Genomic DNA, 18,214 nt, shown 5'->3' on the forward strand with positions numbered 1-18,214 from the left:
CCAGGGGCGCGAGCAGGCAGTGCGTGTTCGGGGCCCCCCAGGCCTGCGCACCTCACCCCAGCAGCTCCAGGCTCTGTGGACTTGGAGGTCCCGGTCCTGGCGGGGCGACGGACCCCATCCGCAGGGCGCAGGGAGGCCCCAGTGCTGGCACACGCACGGCGCCCCCTCGCCCAGCCGTGGCGGTCAGTGGGCAAGCCCAGCAACCCCGACCGAATGTCACAGCGTCGGGGCCTCGGACCCAGGTGAAGGAGGTCTGGGTCACACTCCGACTCTGGGCCGGGCGGGGGCGGCCACCACCGGCCACAGCTGCCGCCTGTCAGGGGTGCTCATTTCCTGCGTCAGGGCCGTGGTGTCACGGTGCCTGAGGACGCGGTCGTGGCCGTGACTCCGCGAACGAACGCGCGGAGGGGTGAGCAAGTGAATGAGGCCGGCGCACAGGCTTGGACGTGAGGCGCCCCAGAGCCCGCGGCTAAGGGAAGCCTTGGGACGGGTCTGACCCTCCTCTTTTCTTCAGAGCACTGGGAAATCAGACCGCCCACGTCTGAGAGCAAGTCCCACGTCTGCCGGCCGTGCGGCCCGGGGCCAGCTGCAGCCCCTCTCTGTGCCCCCGTCCCTAGAAAGCCCCGATGACGCCTTTCTCACCGTGCAGGTGCAACACGTCAGCATGTGGCAAGCACAGGCGGGGACAGTGGGCCGTGACAGGCACTGAACGCCGGCGTCCGTGATGACTTTTTGTTACTTCTTAGACCAGGAGCCACCTCCTAAAGGGGCCCGGTGACTTCAGTGAAGCTACACCGGGAGCCAGGCGCCGGGCGGCGGGATTTCGTGGCTGTTCCAGGGCTGCCTGGGTCCGGACGCCACCGTGTCGCGGTAGGAGGTGACGGTCCCCGGGCCTCTGGGCGCCTCCCGGTGTAGGCAGGCCCACGCTGGGCCGGGAGAGCCCCTGCAAGCAGGGCACACGCGTCCTGAGCTGGAACGAGGCCACCAGACCGGGAGAAGCTCTCAAAGCCGTTGCCGTGCAAACCTCAGGCCACCGTCGTCCCAGACAGGAAAGCAGGAGGCTGGGTTTCAGCCACCACGTGATCTGATCCTCGGGTCACTCACGGCTCGGTCACGCGTGGCGACTGGGATAAAAGGTTCACAAGCATAGACGGAGCTGGGAAGAGCCCTTCGTCCTGCAACTACTCACAGGGACTCAGAACCTTGTCCTGGACGGACCCGTGGGGTTTCGGGCACAGCTCCCAGGCTGGAGGCAGCAGGGACCTACCGGCCTGCCTGCGAGGCCCCAGGCTTCTCGTATCCATAACCGTGGTAGCTGCTGGGTCCCGTGGACAAGCACCGAGGAAATACAGAGCTCTCTGCCCTTGCTCCCGTGCTCGGCTTTTCTTGTCACTGTTCCGGAAAGGACCGGGCCAGGCTCTGAAATTAGGGGCGAGACCGGATCCCCCACCTGCTGTGGCCGAGGTGGGGACGGCGGGGGTGCGGGAGTCCACATCGGGCCGGGCGAAGGCCCCCTCCAATCAGTACCCCCACCCGCCTGCCCCAGGGTGCCCTGGGCTCCCCTCGCGGTCCTCCCCCCTGTCCCAGCTCACCCCTGGGTCACCCCCACTCCTGCCTGAATTGTGACCTTCTCCGCTTCGTCAGGGCTGACCTGGAGCCCGTGTGGTCAGCTCTGCCCCAGGCCACGTCAGTGTGTGTCACGTGGCTGGCGTGGCCGGCCGGTGTGGCAGACAGGAGGGGGAGCTGCCGTACTCGTCCGGGGCTCCGTGAAGGCTCCATCGATGCAGGACGCTGCACGCACCTAAGCCCTGAAGGTCAAGGTTGTTCCAGAACCCTCCCGGCCCACCTTTCCAGCCTGGCTAAGCCCCCCAGGTGGAGCCTGAGCCACGGAGAGAGGCCTGGGGACGCACATGGTGCACAGAGCTCCTGACTGAGAGAGGTCGCGAGACAAAAAGGTGGAGAGGTCAGAACTATTATTTGGAGCAAAGCCGTGGTTCTCCATTCACAGAGCTTTAATGCTGTGTTACCTTGAGCAAGTGTCTGAACCTTTCTGCGCTTGGTTCATTTCTACAGGGTAGTCCGGATCGTCTTGAGGACCGAATGAATTGAGCCCCCGGAAGGGCTTCCTGAAGCTCTCGCCGACTCCCTGGGATGCAGAGCCCAGACTCTGAAGTCATGACTGGTGTTTGCTCTTGAACTCACTTGCTTCCGTGTTTGTTCTCACTGGCTCTTAGTTCTGATTGAAATGTTCTTTCTGACAACGTCAAGGCGTTTCCGCTGTGTGGGGAGTACAGTGCCCACGAGGCTTTTGTCCTCTCTTGGGCCAGACAGAGACGAGCGGGCCTGGCGCTGCGGGGCAGCTGAGGTCAAAGGGGGCCGTCGCTGCAACACGAGCGAGCAAAACTCGGCACGGGCAGCGTCTGGACCCTTGTCAGAGCATCTGTAGCTGGAGCGGGGTCCCGGGGAGGGGGCTACTGCTATTCTCGGATTTTCGCTCCCCGGGAAGAAGGGCCAAGGAGCAGGTGCCGGGCAGGGATAAAGAGGTAAGTGACAGCAGGAGGTGGTCGTATTACTGGACGCTTGCCGTGCTCCGCGTGTATACACGCCCTTCCTGCCTGGTCCCAGGAACCCGTGCCTCTGCGGGGGCGCTGGGCTCAGGGATGCTGCGTCCCCTGCTGAGAACCGCACAGCAAAAGTGGCAGGGTCTGGATTTGCACGGGGGACGTCTGACCTGTAGTCCGTCCAAAATACCACGCTGACGGCTGGGGAAACGTCCAGAGAGGGAAGGGGATTAGAGAGGGAGATCGAGGCCACCCAAGGCCACCTCGGCAAGCATCTGCCCCTCTCCCTCGAAATGTCTGAAAACAGAGAGAGCGACCCAAGTGGGCTTCCCAGAGGAGGAGAGGTGAGTGAGACGTCACCCCTGCCCTCCCGCAGAGGTGAACCGCACTGGGGACGCCACTCCCAGTGCCCAACCCTCGGTTTCCCCAAATTCCCCTCCTGTGGGCCACCCGCCCCCATCTCAGCCCAGCCCGCCCTTCATGCACTGTCCCCTCCTGACTCAGGGCCTTTGCACCTGCTGCGGCCTCCACTCCTTGAGCCTCCAACTCCTGATCACCTCCAACTCTTGGTCCCGAGAGCCCCCGACCCCTCCCCAGCCTAAACCTGATGCCTGCTGGTTCCTCTGAGAACGCCAAGCGCCCTGACCTGGTGGTGGACTCACAAGGCAATACGACAGACAGGCACCCACACAGCCCCACCGGGAGCCGCTCGGGGTTCGAATCCCGGGCCCGGAGCTGAACGCCTCTGCGCCCCGTCTCCTGGCCTGTGAGATGGGATGGCAAGGCCACAGCCCCCACGGGGCCCCGGGACCCGGGCTGTCACAGCACCTCACACATAACCCGTGGGGGCTGTGGCCTTGCCATCAGTGGTTCCTCCGGCGCTGGACTCGAGCCCCAGCAGGCAGGGTCGGGCGGCCAGTCACCACGGCCCTCAGAGCCTGCGGCACATGGCGGGAGCCGGGAGAGGAGTGAGGATGGACGGAACACTGAGTGGTGGCCTGGGGGCGACCGGGGAGAGGAGGGGCGGCCGGGGGGAGGCCCCGCCCCCAGCGCCCAGCCCCCTCCCCTGCCACACCTCCGGGCGGGGCCTGTTTAAATCCCTCTGGCAAAGCGCAAGCTGCAGTGTGAAATAGTTTATTAAAATCTAATTAGCCAAATGGATAAATAATCTCACGTGAGAGGAACTCTTTCCAGCGAGCCCGGTGCTTGCTCCCCCGAAGGAGGCAGGCGAGCTGGGCCTCTGACCTAGTTAGAGTGTCTGTCCTCCTGAACCTGGCAGGCCACCGGGTTGGCAGGGGCCCCTGAGACACGCTGTCATGTTCTCTGAGATGGTGTCCGTGTGACGGGAGGGCGCAGGCATTCTGACTGACCTTGACCGGCAGTATCCTCCCTCCTGCCCTGGATTCCCGTAGAGGACAGTCCCCACGCAGAGCCACGAGGGCCTCCTTTGTCTCCTCCTCCGATGTGTATGCTGATCAGTGGCCTGGGGCCGAGGAAGCGCAGGTGTTCAAGACACAGGCTTTGCCTTCTAGAAGTTCCTGGTCTGATGGAGGAGAGAGAGGCAAGTAAACCAATAATTAGGACACAGGAAAAATTTAAAAGGAGCCATCTAAGCATGGGGGTGAGAGTTCCATCCTGTCTGAGGGCATCAGAGAAAGCCCTTATGCCTTTGCAGGGTTTTGAAGGACGAATAGGAGTTTGCCAGTTGGGGCATAAAGGCACTCAAAAAAAATGGAATAGCAGTGCAAAGACTCAGGAGTAAACCCCTGTGTTCTGTATATCTGTGCAAGGACTACAAGCAATGGGGGGGGGGGGGGGTCAGGTGCCGAGCTGTAGGGGCACGAAGGGTCAGACTCTGGGCCGTCCAGCCTCTATCTGTAGGGCTCAGGAGCCGCTGAGGCCCTGGGGGAGGGACAGGTGGGAAGTGGGTCCGAGCAGGACGGGCAGGAAGGCAGGACGCCCAAGGAGGACGCAGCCCGGACAGTCCGGCCCAGGCTGCCACACGCCTGCACCGGCCGGCGGGGTCGCTCCCTCCAGACTCACGGGCCTGCTGGATGTGAGGCCGAGGGAGAGGAGGAGGGAGGGGACCGGGGGTCCGTGCGCCGTGTGCGTGGCCGTTCCCCTGGGAAGAACAGGAGGCCCGCGCAGGACCCGTTGAGAGAAGGCGCCGTGAGACCTCCTGCAGGTGCGTCCAGGGGGCACCGACGGGGCCAGAGGGGGCAGGCAGCTGCAGAGAGGGCACAAAGGTGGGAGGGGCCTCTCCCTGAGGCCCCCCCGGGAGGCAGAGTGGAAACGGCAAGGGTCACCCCGCACCGAGCCAAGGACTCTCCTGCAGCGCCCTCTCCTATGAGGCCGGCTCCATCGTGAGCCCCAGGGAGTCGCGGTGATTGCGGGGAGGGTGCAGTCTCAACTCCCAGCCTTGGACTCCCCCCCCCAAGCCTGGTTCCTCCTCACCGCTTAGATGCCGCTCCAGCCGCCTCCTCCAGGCAGCCTCCCAGAGTGTCCCCCACCTGCTCAGGACCCTCCCCCGAACTCCTCTCTGTCCCTGGGCCACAACACACAGTGCGTCTGGCTCAGAACGTGGACGAAGGAAAGAAGAGACCAGGGAGGACGAAGCGTCTCCAGGGAGGACCATCCACCACCAAGCAGAGGTCTGTCCTATGCTGTCCTGACGGGCCGAGGCAGCTGAGCGGCTCCGGCAGGCGGGTCGCCAGGGACCAGCGCCTCCGTTTCCCGGCACGGCCGTCCCCTCCTGCGCCTCCCTGGGCCCCGGCCGGGCGCGGAGATGACCGCGGGCCATGTCCTCAGCGCGGGGCGCGGGCGGGCCCCTTCTCCCCCCTGCTCCACTGTGTGGCCCCGTTTGTCCCTCCCACACGTAAGTTGTCGTCTAATGGGCTTAACGTGCATTTTTTTGTTCAATTATGTTTTGGCAAGATGTGCATCGTGACTCGTGTCCGTACTTCTAGTGTTGGGGAACTGCCTCCCTTGGGTTTTCTCTGCACCGAACCGTTTCGGGCTTGCCCAGCACTCTCTCTGCACCTCTGCCGTGCGTGCCACAGGGACGCCCCGTGCCTCCCTTCCCCGCCGTGGGGCGCCCAGCTGACCTCCAACCCCCACACACAAATGAATCCCAGCACTCAGCCACCACGAAGCCCCTGGGTCTGGGGCTCCCACCCAGCTCCCAGCTCCCAGCTCCCAGGGCAGAGCAACCCCAGGCCGGCTGGCTTGGGCTCAAGTTCCGTCTCTGCCATTTGCCAGCTGTGTGACCTCAGGGAGGTCACGCTACTGCCCTGAGCCTCCAGCTTCTTCCCTCCAAAGCGGCGGTCACAGCTGGACGCTCTCTAGAAGGGCGTGGCAGGATTGAATCGCACGGTACCCCGCTTCCAGAAGGCTCTGGAAGATTTCGAGAGCAGGGCAGGGGAAAGCTCTCGTCTGAGTCCATCATCCACTCAGTCATCATCGACCCCCGGTGTCGGACAAGGGAGGGGAGGATAAGGACCCTCAGAGCCACCCTCCCTGACCCAGCACTGCCAGGGGGCAGTGAGAGGCGTGCACAGTGCCAGCCTGCCTGAGGACAGCCTCGAAACCAGGGGTCATGTCCACGTGGGCCATCGGGAGCCCGGAGTCTCTTCACCTGGCCCAGAGCAGGTTGCACACTCTGGGCTCACGTCTTAAGAGGGAAGTTGACAAATCACAGCACACCCGACGACCCAGAAGGCCCCGGCCACCCGCCAGGGTCCCTGGTGGCAGAGCATCTCCGGGGACTCGAATGCTGCTCCGTGCTTCCCGGACCTCTGGGGACAGGCCCGGAACTCCTTCCTGGCTCGCAGGGGGCACGGGGGCGGGGAACTGGTCAGCAAGCGACCAACAGCCCTGCTGGAATCCCTCTGCTTCTGCGACAGTTCAGTCCACACCCGCTCTTTGGAACACTTCCCTCGGATTCCAACTCACTTCCAGTTGTCCCTCCCTAAGGGTGGGCGGCCCTCTGTGAATGGCAGAAGGACAGACAGGACTGTCACAGGGCCCGGGGGGGACCCCAGAGGCTGAGCGTCCGCTCACGCCAGGCCCGGCTGCAGGCCTCGCTGTGTCACCACGTCGACCCGTTTCCTGGTGACGGTGGGTCTGGCGGGGCCCCGGCAAGGGAACGCAGCCTCAGAGACCAGACAAGCAAGTTCCTCACTCCCAGAGCAGCCGGGGCCGTCGCCCCTCAAGGACACAGGCCTCCCTTGTGCCCCACTGCCCGCCCAGCTGAAGACGCCCGAGAACTAGCAGGTGACGAGCACAACACCTGCTGCTGGTGACCCCTGCTCCCAGCCCTGCGGCCGGGTGGGGGGGCTGGGCCCAGGTGAACATGGGGGGGGAGGGGAGGCCTCTCCTGAGCTACTCCCTGCAGGGGCAGGGGCAGGGGCCCTTCCGGGGGCAGGTGGGGCCGGGAGAACCCCAGCCAGGACTCCCACCGCGTCTCTGACGCGGGGTCCACTGCTCTGTGCGCTGAACCCACGCGGGGCGGAGCCGATTCATCCAGGCGGGGCCGCGTCTCCCTGCAGCATCACCACGGCCACCAAGGCTCAGCTCTGATTCCCACTTTCTGCAGCTTTTACGGGAGGTTGAGTGGACACTCCGGGAGGCCCATCGAGCAGAGGACAGGGCACTCGGGCGAGCTCCTGCCCCAGAGCCTACACCTGTGGCCGCCTGGGGCGCTGGCTGCGGAGATGAGACCGCCCAGCAGCGGGCGGAGCCTGGCGGCCCCAGGCACTGCCCATGGCCTTGGCCAGCCCCTCCGGCACTCACACCCCCCGGAGGCCCGGGAGCCCCGCTGAGGCTTGTTGCGGGAAAGCCCTGGGTATGGAAATAAGACTTCGATGAGACGGCACGTGTCTGGGGACCTGCCCGACGCTGCCCCACCTGCCCCGTGGCCCCGTTTCGCAGATGGAGACACTGAAGGGGTCTCAGGGGCGACCAGGCCTCCGTGAGCAGCCCGCAGCAGCACCAGGCTCTGAGCGCCGGTCTGTGTCCACAGGCATGTGTGCCGTGGCTTTACACGAGGACCTTGAAGTCCCCAGATGTTTCTGGAATGCCTGGTGCCCTCAAAGCCCCCACCCCTCCAGTGATGCTGGGAGGCCCTCTCTCAGCCCCCAGCCCCCTCCACCTCCCACACCCTCTCCTTGCCGGTTGTGCCCCGTGGACACCCAGGGGTGGATGGGCCTGCTGCCTGCGTTGGGGTGCAGACCTTGGTCCCCTCCCGGTGTCCAGGGGCTGGCTCAGGACCCAGTGCAGGCCCAGTGCTGGGGGAGGGTAACACAGGGGGGCCTCAGCCCAGCGCTAAGTGGGCTCAGCCCTGGGCAGGGCTGGCCAGTCACCCCGTGCACCTGTGACAGCTGTCGAGGGAGACCAAGGGGGTCTCACGATGAGACGCCCTGGAGGCCCGGGAGCCACAAATAGCGGCAGACCAGACCTAACACACACGCGGCTGGTCCCGGGCGCCCGTCACCGCGGCAGGGCCTCAGCTGCAACAACAACTGTTCCCCCGGCAGCTGGCGGTGCGGACAGGAAGGAGGCAGAGCGAAGCCAGTGGTTGGTACTCGCCTGCATTCTTGGAGAACATGAATTTCTGCAAACGTCCCTGTCTGGACTCAAACGCTCTGGAGGAGAGTGAGGGCCTAGACCCTCGTCCTGGGAGCTGCCGCACATCCCCTGGGAGCCGGGGTCCGCACACGGCGAGCCCTCCGCAGGTGCGCGTGGGAGCCGAGGTCCGCATTCAGCAAGTGTTCCATAGGTGCGTGGTGAGCTCACGAGTGAACGCAAAACACTCACGGAAGAGCGAGAAGGTGGCGCGGCAAAGTGCCTTCAGGCCATCGTCGTATGTTTACAAATCCAGGAACATCCCCGCCGCGAGCGCTGAACGGAATAAAGCGCCAAAGGAAGAAGAGAGATCTGCTGAGACAGCCCTGAGCGTCTCCTGGGGGCTGTGCCGGGAGCCCCGGGCAGGGAGCCGATCCGTGCTCCGCTGGGGCCGCAGCCCGTCCCCTGGTGATAGGCCCTGTGTCCAAGCCCCGCAGAAGCAGGTCTGCCTCCAGGAGAAGGTCTGGGTCCAGGATGAGCCCAGACCGCGGGGTCCGTCGGGGCAGGGCCCCCGCCCTCTCCACCCGCACGTGAGCCAAGAAACGGCATGGGGACCACAGACGACGGAGTGACCTGGCTGGTGCATAGGCTGTGGGGTTTCCAGAACCTGGGAAACACCAGGGAATGGTTTTGGGGGAACCCACCTGTCTTTCTGATGCAGGCACTGTGTCTCTGAGAGGGGAGGTGACCTGACAGGGCCACATCCTAGCTGTTCGCAGAGCTGGGACTGGCCCCAGGTGCCCTGCCCTGAGGACTAGGGCTGAGGTCCCAGGGAGGAGCTCTCCGAGCAGGGAGTGCAGACGCAGCAGCGGGGAAAGAGAGACCCGGGCCCTGTGCCTGTGGGTCTAGCACCCAGCGTCAGACACCCGCCCTGGGCCAGGCCTGTCATCAATCACTTATTGATCCACTCACTCACTCACAGACACGTCCTCTGGGCCGGGCTCTGTGTTTCATGCACAGACGTGACAGAGAGCGGGGGTGGCTGCAATTAATCCCACAAATGGCGTAAGAAAGATGTCCCTGGGGCGCGAGATCTAAGCATTGCGGGATGGTATCGATCTCCCTGCCAGAGGCCAGAAAACCAAGTTCGCCGTGTCCTCCCCAGCACAGCGGTCTGTGACCCACAAGCTCCCGGCCGAGAGGACGGAGCAGCCGGCTGGGGCCCCCAGGGTCCCTTGTCCTCTCTCCTGCCCTCACCTGCAGAGGCCCAGGACTGTCTGCAGGGGGGGCAGCCAAGAAGCCTGGATGCGAGCTGGGCAGGGCGGCGAGGGACGGGCCAGGAACAATGAAACGACACCGGAGGCGAAGTTCCGAGGCCGCCAGCGCCTGAACCAGCCGCTGCCCCCCAGCTGCCTGCCGGACCACGAGAACAAGGCCCATGCCGCTTTGAGTCAACGGTCAACACGTTTTGCAAAGCGCTTTCCGGGTGGTGTGTGAGAAACGGGGACCCAGCGACGTCGGGAAGCCCGGTCCTACGGCTTGACCCGGGACAGGTCAGAGCCTCTAGGCATCCACATCCTCATCTGGTCGCTGAGGGTGAGCCGGGGGCCTCGTCACCTCCCGAGGCACATCCACGGAGATAAAGGCCCGCGAAGCCACGCGGTGCCGGGCGGCTTCAGGCAGTCACCCAACGGGTGACACCGCAGAGGACGGGGGCCCGGCTCCACTTTCTGTGTCGCCCCAGTTTTTGGCAGGGCACCTGCCACCTGACAGAAACCCGGCCCGTGTCCCCTTTGTGGCCAGGAGCGCCGTGGACCGCGCTGGGATCCTCCAGGTGTGGGAGAAGTCGATGCGGCAACTTCCGTGTCGTGCCCTCGGAAGACACGGGCCGTCAGCCCGCTCCCCTCGCCTCCTGCCCCCGCGGGCTGATGGCCACGTGCTGGGCAAGAGCCACGCCACAGAGGGCGCCTGCCGTGTTCCCCCCACCGACACCTGCAGGGTTACGCATGCTGAAGCCGCTAGAAATTTGGGTTCTCCATCACAAGGAACCCAGAACCTAACACACCTGCTGACCACATTTTTTTTTCACTGACTTGTAGAAATCCAGCCACCTAGTGCAACCACACCGTTTTATAAATCGCGAGCACCATGGGGCCCAGGTTTGGCATGGGCTTGGTAGGTGCACTCTCAGATTCTTCCAGTTCTCAAAGCAACTGTGTGTCACAGACACACGGTTCCCAGGTGACAGGTGGAGAAGGCCGGGATCCCACAGGTCCCAGGTGACAGGTGGAGAAGGCCAGGACCCCGCTGGTCCCAGGTGACAGGTGGAGAAGACCAGTACCCCGCAGTCTCCAGGTGACAGGTGGAGAAGGCCAGGACCTCACAGGTCCCAGGTGACAAGTGAAGAAGGCCAGGACCCCATAGGTCCCAGGTGACAGGGGGAGACGGCCACAGTCCTGCTCATAACCTGGTCTGCACGTGGCCAAGTGTGATACAGACCCTCTTCCCTCATACACACAAGACCTCTGCTCATTTATAAAATCATTCTGGACCAGATGATCTCTAAAACGCCCTATATTTCTGAGATTCTACTGCCTGAAGGAAAAGAGGTCCGACTTTTTTCTCTGGCTCTGCACACCAAAGCTTACCAAACCAGCTGGCTCCGGCTAAGTTAGCCTTGTTTCCTTTCAGTACACACAGACTCGGGACAAACGCCTGGGTCGTGTGACCTCAGGCAGTCTCCATAACGTCTCTGTGCCCACGTGTAAGCTGGGAATGGGGTCTGCCTGGCCTCTGGGTGTGGCCAGGAGGACAAGCAGGAGTGTTCGCCGCTGCAAGGGTCCGAGATGCTGCCCTCTGTCACCACTGTCCCCAGCAGTGTTGGGAGCAGAAGCCACGGGAGCCGTCATTCACTCGATAGCCGCCCCAAAGGTCAAGGCTCCGTGCCAGGTGACGAAGGCTGTGAGGGTGAACCAGACATCGATCCGCAGGAGATGGGCACTCAGGAAATTAGAGAAAAAAATAAACAAAATGCCAGACCCCTGCACACAACAGAGAGTGAGATGCTGCAGGGCCTGGAGGGAGAGATCAGTGTCGGCTTGAATTACTGGGGACAGCGTCCCAAGGTTTATTGAATGTGAGTTTGGGCCAAGAAGGAGAGAGAGCGGCTGGGCACTCGAGGCTGACTCTTACAGCTCTGCCTGTCATTGATGTTGGCATTTGGGTTTGCTGATGCCGACCGTCAGGTGCACGGCCCGGCCTGCAGAGGACCGCGACCCCCTGGACAAGGGCAAGGAGTCTAGTCGTCATACAGGCAGGGACGGCAGGGGCTAGTAGAGGTCAACTATAGACAGAACTAGATCACGGTGAGGTGCCTGGGGAGCTCGGTCGGGTAAACGTCTGCCTCTTGATTTCAGCCCAGGTCATGATGTCACAGCTCACGGGAGCAATCCCCACATCAGGCTCTGTGCTGACAGCTCAGAGTCTGCTTGGAATTCTCTCTCTCTCTTTCTCTCTCTCTCTCTCTCTCTCTCTCTGTCCCCCTCCCCTGAGCTGGGCAGTGAACTGAGTCCAAGGCCAGGTGAGATCTGAGTAATGTCTCTGCACTTACCCAAAGGTGTTGACTGGGCATTGCTGGGCTCAGGTTCTGCTCAGGGCACAGAGGAAATAGACCAGGGTCTTTGGCTCGATGACCTTGTACTCCAGTGATGGGCATGTGCAGCCAGTGACAGTGGGGCGGCCAAGAGGTCCCACGGATGCCCCACAACTGAAGGTAGACAGCCGCCCACCCTGATCTGGGCCCATTATGGCCCTAGACTGGAGAAAAGCCACACCAGGGAGACCCATGCCAGGGGACATGGCTGGGGATGGTTTCAACCCCACAGAGAGCTCAATGGGAAGCCTTTTATGGAGATGCTGACCTTGGCCCCAGCTTTCTGCAACAATCCCACCCTTCGTGGTCCAGGAATCACAGAGGTTCCTATAAGGCTGACCTGAAGCCTGTCAGAGTCCAGAGCCTCACGACCAGGAGGTCAGGGATCATGCCCGAGTCCTTGAGGGACATCCCTGCCCTGGGCCATAGCCTGTGTTCTCCAAGGATGTCTTCTGGGGTATCTAGAGGGACTGGTTAGGGGCTTGTGGTTCTGGGATGCTCCAGGCAGGACCATGCAGGGTGGGCCTGAATTTTCACTGAAGAGGTGACCCTGGTCTCCCCTCGGCCCCAACCCCCACCCCGGGAGCCCCGCCAGAGCCCAGGGTAGGAGCCGGACGGACCCTGAGCCCGCCATGCAGGTGTTGGCCTCGTGTGTGACTACATGAGTGTGACAGAGAGCGTCCGGCCGAGTCTCTGCCTTTGCTCCTTCAACCAGGTGGCTAAGTGCCTGTGAGCTCCTTCCAGACTGAACAAAACCAAATCAGACAGCTGCCCCCTCATCCCGGGCTTCCCCAAGGACAGGTACGACCTTCCCCTTCAGACCGCGGGCTGCCTGGAGGGCAAGGACCCTGTGTCTCCAATCCTAGGGAAGGCTGTGTAACCCCTACCAGGGCTGTGGTTTCCCTGGAGACCAGGGGCTCCCAGAAGATGTAATCTTGCCTTCTTTGCCTTTGTCTTCCCAGCAGGGGGGCACATAGGACTGAGAGCATGTCTCCCACATCTGACCAGCAGATCAGGGGCTATGTCTCCTCCATCAGACCATCAGATTAGGAGGTTATGTCTCCCATATCTGAGCAGCAGATCAGGGGCTATGTCTCCTCCATCAGGCCAGCAGATCGGGGGCTATGTCCCTCCATCAGACCAGCAGATCAGGGGCTATGTCTCCTCCATCAGACCAACAGCCTCCATCAGACCAGCAGATCAGGGACTATGTCTCCTCCATCTGACCAGCAGATCGGGGACTATGTCTTGTCCATCAGACCAGCAGCCTCCATCAGACCCGCAGATCAGGGGCTATGTCTCCTCCATCAGACCAGCATATTGGGGGCTATGACTCCCATATCTGACCAGCAGATCAGGAGCTATGTCTCCTCCATCAGATCAGCAGCCTCCATCAGACCAGCAGATTGGGGGCTATGTCTCCCACATCTGACCAGCAGATCGGGGGCTATGTCTCCTCCATCTGACCAGCAGATCGGGGGCTATGTCTCCCACATCTGACCAGCAGGTCGGGGGCTATGTCTCCTCCATCTGACCAGCAGATTGGGGGCTATGTCTCCTCCATCTGACCAGCAGATCGGGGGCTATGTCTCCTCCATCAGACCAGCAGCCTCCATCAGACCAGCAGATCGGGGGCTATGTCTCCTCCATCTGACCAGCAGGTCGGGGGCTATGTCTCCTCCATCAGACCAGCAGATCAGGAGCCATCAGACTGAATGATGCCCTGAGGTGAGGCTGTCTCTTCATGTCCTCTGACGTCACATGCTCTTGTCGTAGGAGCCCTGGCTCTGCTCGAAGCGGGAGGTGAGGGGCACGTCACCGACCGGCGGGCGGACGGGGGCTGGCGGGTGCCGGGCTGGCCCCTGATAAAGCCATCGGCGAGCGGAGCTCGAGACACCTGGCGTCGGGGGACTTATCTGGACAAATGAGTCCGCGGCACAGCTGAGCAAACAGGAGGAGACAGTGATGCTTCTTTTCTAAAGAAGAAAACATCGCTCACGAGATGAGCCGGGAAATAGCGTCATTTATTTTAACCTCGATGCCACAGAAAATAAGTCAATTTCTCACGAGAGGTGCTCTGAAAAAAAATAACAACAACACGAGAGGAGACGGATGGACGTTTGGCACGCGGGAAGCTGTTCTGGGTCCCCTGAAGGCGCAGAGCCCCTGTCCCGCCCCTGCTCACCCCGGGCAGAGCCCGGCCGCCCTCCGGAGCCCCTCGCTGGGCCGCTCGGAGCCAGAGCACGGCTCTGGGAAACGGCCCTACCCCACCTTAAGGTGTGACCTTGAGTCTGTGACTTAACCTCTTGGGAGCCACAGGGCAGGGCCGGGTCAGACGCCTGGGGTCTCGTCCCCGATGCTGCAGAATGAACGCCTCGGGGAGCCGCGGCCTCAGGGCCTCGGGCGCTCGGATCTGTGCCGTCACAACCGCGTGATGCACGTGCCTGTCACCTGGCACTTTATGGAGTTCTTCTGCCCCCGTCGGGAAACCGGGGACAAGAGACCCTGAGTGACAAGCAGAGGTCACACGGGCAAGGTCCCTGCATCCCGACGTCCACTTTCCCCTCAGAAGTTCCCCACCCCCCGGGAGCCCGGGTGTTCCGGCCTCCCTAGACCTGGGGGGACACTTGGAAGGGCGCGCCCCATTCCCTCCCCTCATCCCCTCTCCCCGGGATAAAGATATTACAGTATCGATCCCCGCAAGGCCGCAGGTTCCCGGCCCATTCATCACCGCCCGGCGCTGGGACGGAGGCAATTATTGGAGTCACTGGCTGTCCTCGGTCCACTGCTTCAGGCAGGAGCTCAGGCACAGGTGCCAGGACCCCCTCCAGGAGCCGGGGAAGGACGGAAGGGGCTCACCAGTTGGCGGGGCCGCTCTGTGCCACGCGCTTCCCAGACGCGCTCCGCGGGACCCCGACCGCAAGGCTGCGGCCCAGGGCTCGGCGGAAGGTGAGGAAGCCTGGGTGGGCTCAGCAAACACGGGGCCCGTCCCCCCAGGCACGAGGCAAAGCTGAATTCGGACCTGGTGCCTGAGGCCCGGGGCCGGGCCCACTCAGGCCTGAGAGGACGGCTCGCTCGGGAGAAGGGGGGGTGTGAGGGCGAGGCAGCCTCAGGACCAGTGGAGCGCCACCGCCCCCCATCCCCGTCCCCTCACCCACTCGAGCACCTGACACCCGTCTACCTGCTCAGAGCTCAGCGCTCAGGGAGGGAGAGAGGGTGGGCAGCGGGGAGGGCCTCCCATGGCCGGCCCTGGCCCAGCCCCCCTACTGGCCCTCCCAGCCTCTTCTGTGACCCGTGAGCCCGCCACGCCCCTTCCCACCTCCAGGCCACCGTGTGTGTGATTCCTTCTGCTGGAGCGCCGTTCCATCCGCACCCCGGGTCCCTGATCCTCTCCATCCTCAGACCTCACCGGAAAATCATCTCCTGCGGCCTTTCCCGACCACCCGCCTCCCGGATCCTCAGCCCCCGGGAGTGGGGCCTCGGGGACTTTACTCGTCAGGAGTGACTCCTGATGACCGTCTCCCTTGAGCTAACCTCCGCGAGGGCAGGGTCCACCCTGTCCCTGCCACGGCCGTCACCCGGCGTCTGTCCCAGTGTCTAACCTAGGGCAGTGGACCCACAGATACCCAGGGAACAGACAGACCCACACGCGCACAGCGGCTCAACTCTGCTCGGAAGTTAATTCTCACAAAACGCACAGGGGCGAGCTTGGCGGGCAGCTCCTGTGAGGACACGGGGACGATCCCCAGGCGCCTCCCACCTCTGGCTACCATCTGCTTGTCCACGACTGTGCCAGCTGGACGAAGGGGACGACCCTTGGATGCACATGCCCCTCTCACACCCCACGGCCCGGACGCAGTCACCTGGCCACACCTGACGGCAAAGGAGGCTGGTGAACGTGAATATGCCCAGAAGGAGGGCAAACAGGTTTTTCGCTGGATGGGGGGTGGTCTCTCCACAAGGGTGACTTTTACTGGCCATGGACAGCTGGTGCTGGGGAGAAAGAGAAACAGTGGGGTCAGCGAGTTTCCTTCTAAGTCGTACAGACCAAGGCCACTGAGGCCAGGGCATCGGGGGTAAGCGTTCCTCCGAGTCAGCACGTGCTTTTTCACGCAGCCCCGTGGGACATTTTTCAGGAACTCGGTCAGGTACAAGAGGAATGGGGACCCACCGCTGGTCTTAGAAGGACCACACAGTGTAAACTCCCCACCCTACTGCTTCCCGCTTCCTCCCCTGGCCCCTGCATGCTCCCAGCGCCCCCTGCTGCCCATCAGTGTCATTGCTGCTTCACGGCTGGAGGAGCTGTGGGTGGCTGAGCGGAGGCATCTCCCCGGGGCACCCACAGGACGGCGTCCTCTAAAGCACCCAGCTGGGGATGGGGAGAACGGGTGAGTGAGAAGTGTCCCCGGGGTTTCTAATCAAAACGGGAACGATACAGGACATGCCCGCGGATGATCCCGTGACTTGGTGCTCAGGCGGATCTGGGGTGGGCTTCCCTGGGCCCCTCATCAAGCCTGTCATGTGTAGATGCCCCGGTGACTCTCGAGGAGCACGCGGCAGGTGCGGACACACGGACCGTTGAGCCTGCTCTTGGGTGGGTGAGTCGTGCACTGACGTTTGTGAGAATAAGGACTGACACTGACCGCTCCTCCCCGCAGTGCGTCCCTGCAGGCACGGGCCGAGGCCCTGGGGGCTCTCTATCCTTACTATTACTTGTCATTGTTACTAGGGTTCAATCCCCCAACAGCTGTCCGAGGCAGAAGCTATAACCCCAGCTTACAGATGGGATTTAGGACTGAGAGGTAAGTCAAGAGGCCGCACAGAGAGTCGTGGCAGGACTCGAACCCAGGTCTCCTGCTGCCCGAACCACATCCCCAACAGCTCTAGAGGCTGCAGACGCCTGTCTCTCCAGCAGCCAAGGTCGTGCCCCCGGGGGGGGGGGGCCTGGGGGCAAGGACAAGGGGAGAGACGGGAGGAAACAGGGGAGGGCAAAGGGGGGTCCGGGGGCGTGGAGGGGCCTCGTCCTCTGGAGCAGAGCATGCGCCGGCCACCCTGCCTGCCCGCCCTGCAGGGGCCACACGGGCCCCTCCTCCTCCTCTGCCGGCCACGGACACATCGTGGCCGCTCGGACCCCCGCTGTCCACAGAGGGCACCCCGGCTCCTCTGGCAATGTGGTGACCGGCTGGATGCCACGCGGCCCCAGGGGCCCTGTGCGTAATGTGTCAGGACATCAGAAGGGTGCAGAGGGCGTCGCAAGGAGCCCAGCCCCCTGGGCTGAGCACACCGGGGCACTGGCTGCGTTCTGTCAGCAACTCGGCCACAAGGAGAAGGTCTCGGATGCCCCCGGGGACGGGGGTCAGGTGTCTCATCTCGGCCTACGAAGGACAACACATTCGATTAGGCAGCGTTCCTGTAACCCACTTAGGATCGATCTGGGTATTAATAGGTGGCAAGGAGCCGGTCCTGGCACACTGCAGGGCCCGCACCCCCAGGGTCACACTGAAAGGCGCGCTGCGGTCACTCCCGACGCGGGACAGAGACACGGCTGGACTCGGTCCCCGGTCCCCTCTGTTTGTGTCGCCCCCTCGCCTGTCTGCCCGTCCGTCATCTGCCCGTTGCCCGCCTATGTCATCTGCCTGCCGTCTGTCTGTCCCGCACTCGTCTGTCTGTCTGCACACCGTGTGAAGCGTTCGTTCCTTCCCAGCTAAACTCCAAGGGGGAGGAGCGTTAATTATGTATTAGCTGCGCAGGCCTCCAGACCCATCGATTTTGTTTCTGGTTCCCCCTCGGATCCGGTACGCGGATTCTGGTTTGATCGCATTAAGTCTCTTGAATAATTAATACGGTAATTTAACCTGAGCAGAAGGAGCTGAGAGGGTGGGAGACCACAAGTCCCCGGAGGCAGTGTTCCCAAATCCCTACTGTTCTCCAGAAACTTCCAAGGGTCCCACGTGGCCCCTCCTCCAAGGCAGGGAGACAATGCCCGCCCACCCAGGAACTGCAGGGGCCTCTCGTCACCCCCCAGCCCTGTGTGCACTGGCGGCCGTCCGGCATCGTGCGCGGGGTCCCCTCCGCCCGCCCGCCTGCCCGCCCCACATACGCCCACGCTCGGACGCCCTCCTACTTCCTCTTGTAGCTGCGCCCTTGCCTGGGGGTCGTGACCACAGCAAAGCGGAGTCGGGGGACACGGAGCCGCCCAGACCCGCGTCCAGACCCGTCTAAGGATCAAGGGGCTGCGGCAAGACACGGAGCCACCAAGACCCGTCTAAGAATCAAGGGGCTGCGGCAAAGGAAGAGGCAGGAGAAACTCCCCGGGACACAGTGGAGAAGGCCCGTTGTGGTTTGTGGGGAGAGCGTCTCCAGGCCGCGGGGACGTGCCCTCTGCCCCCAGCATGCGAGTTGCCGTCACACGTGTTGAGACACATGTCGGTGCCCTCAG

This window comes from Herpailurus yagouaroundi, unplaced genomic scaffold (genome assembly GCF_014898765.1).
Source record: "Herpailurus yagouaroundi ecotype Mexico unplaced genomic scaffold, PumYag 186, whole genome shotgun sequence".
In the NCBI taxonomy this organism is placed as follows: Eukaryota; Metazoa; Chordata; class Mammalia; order Carnivora; family Felidae; genus Herpailurus; species Herpailurus yagouaroundi.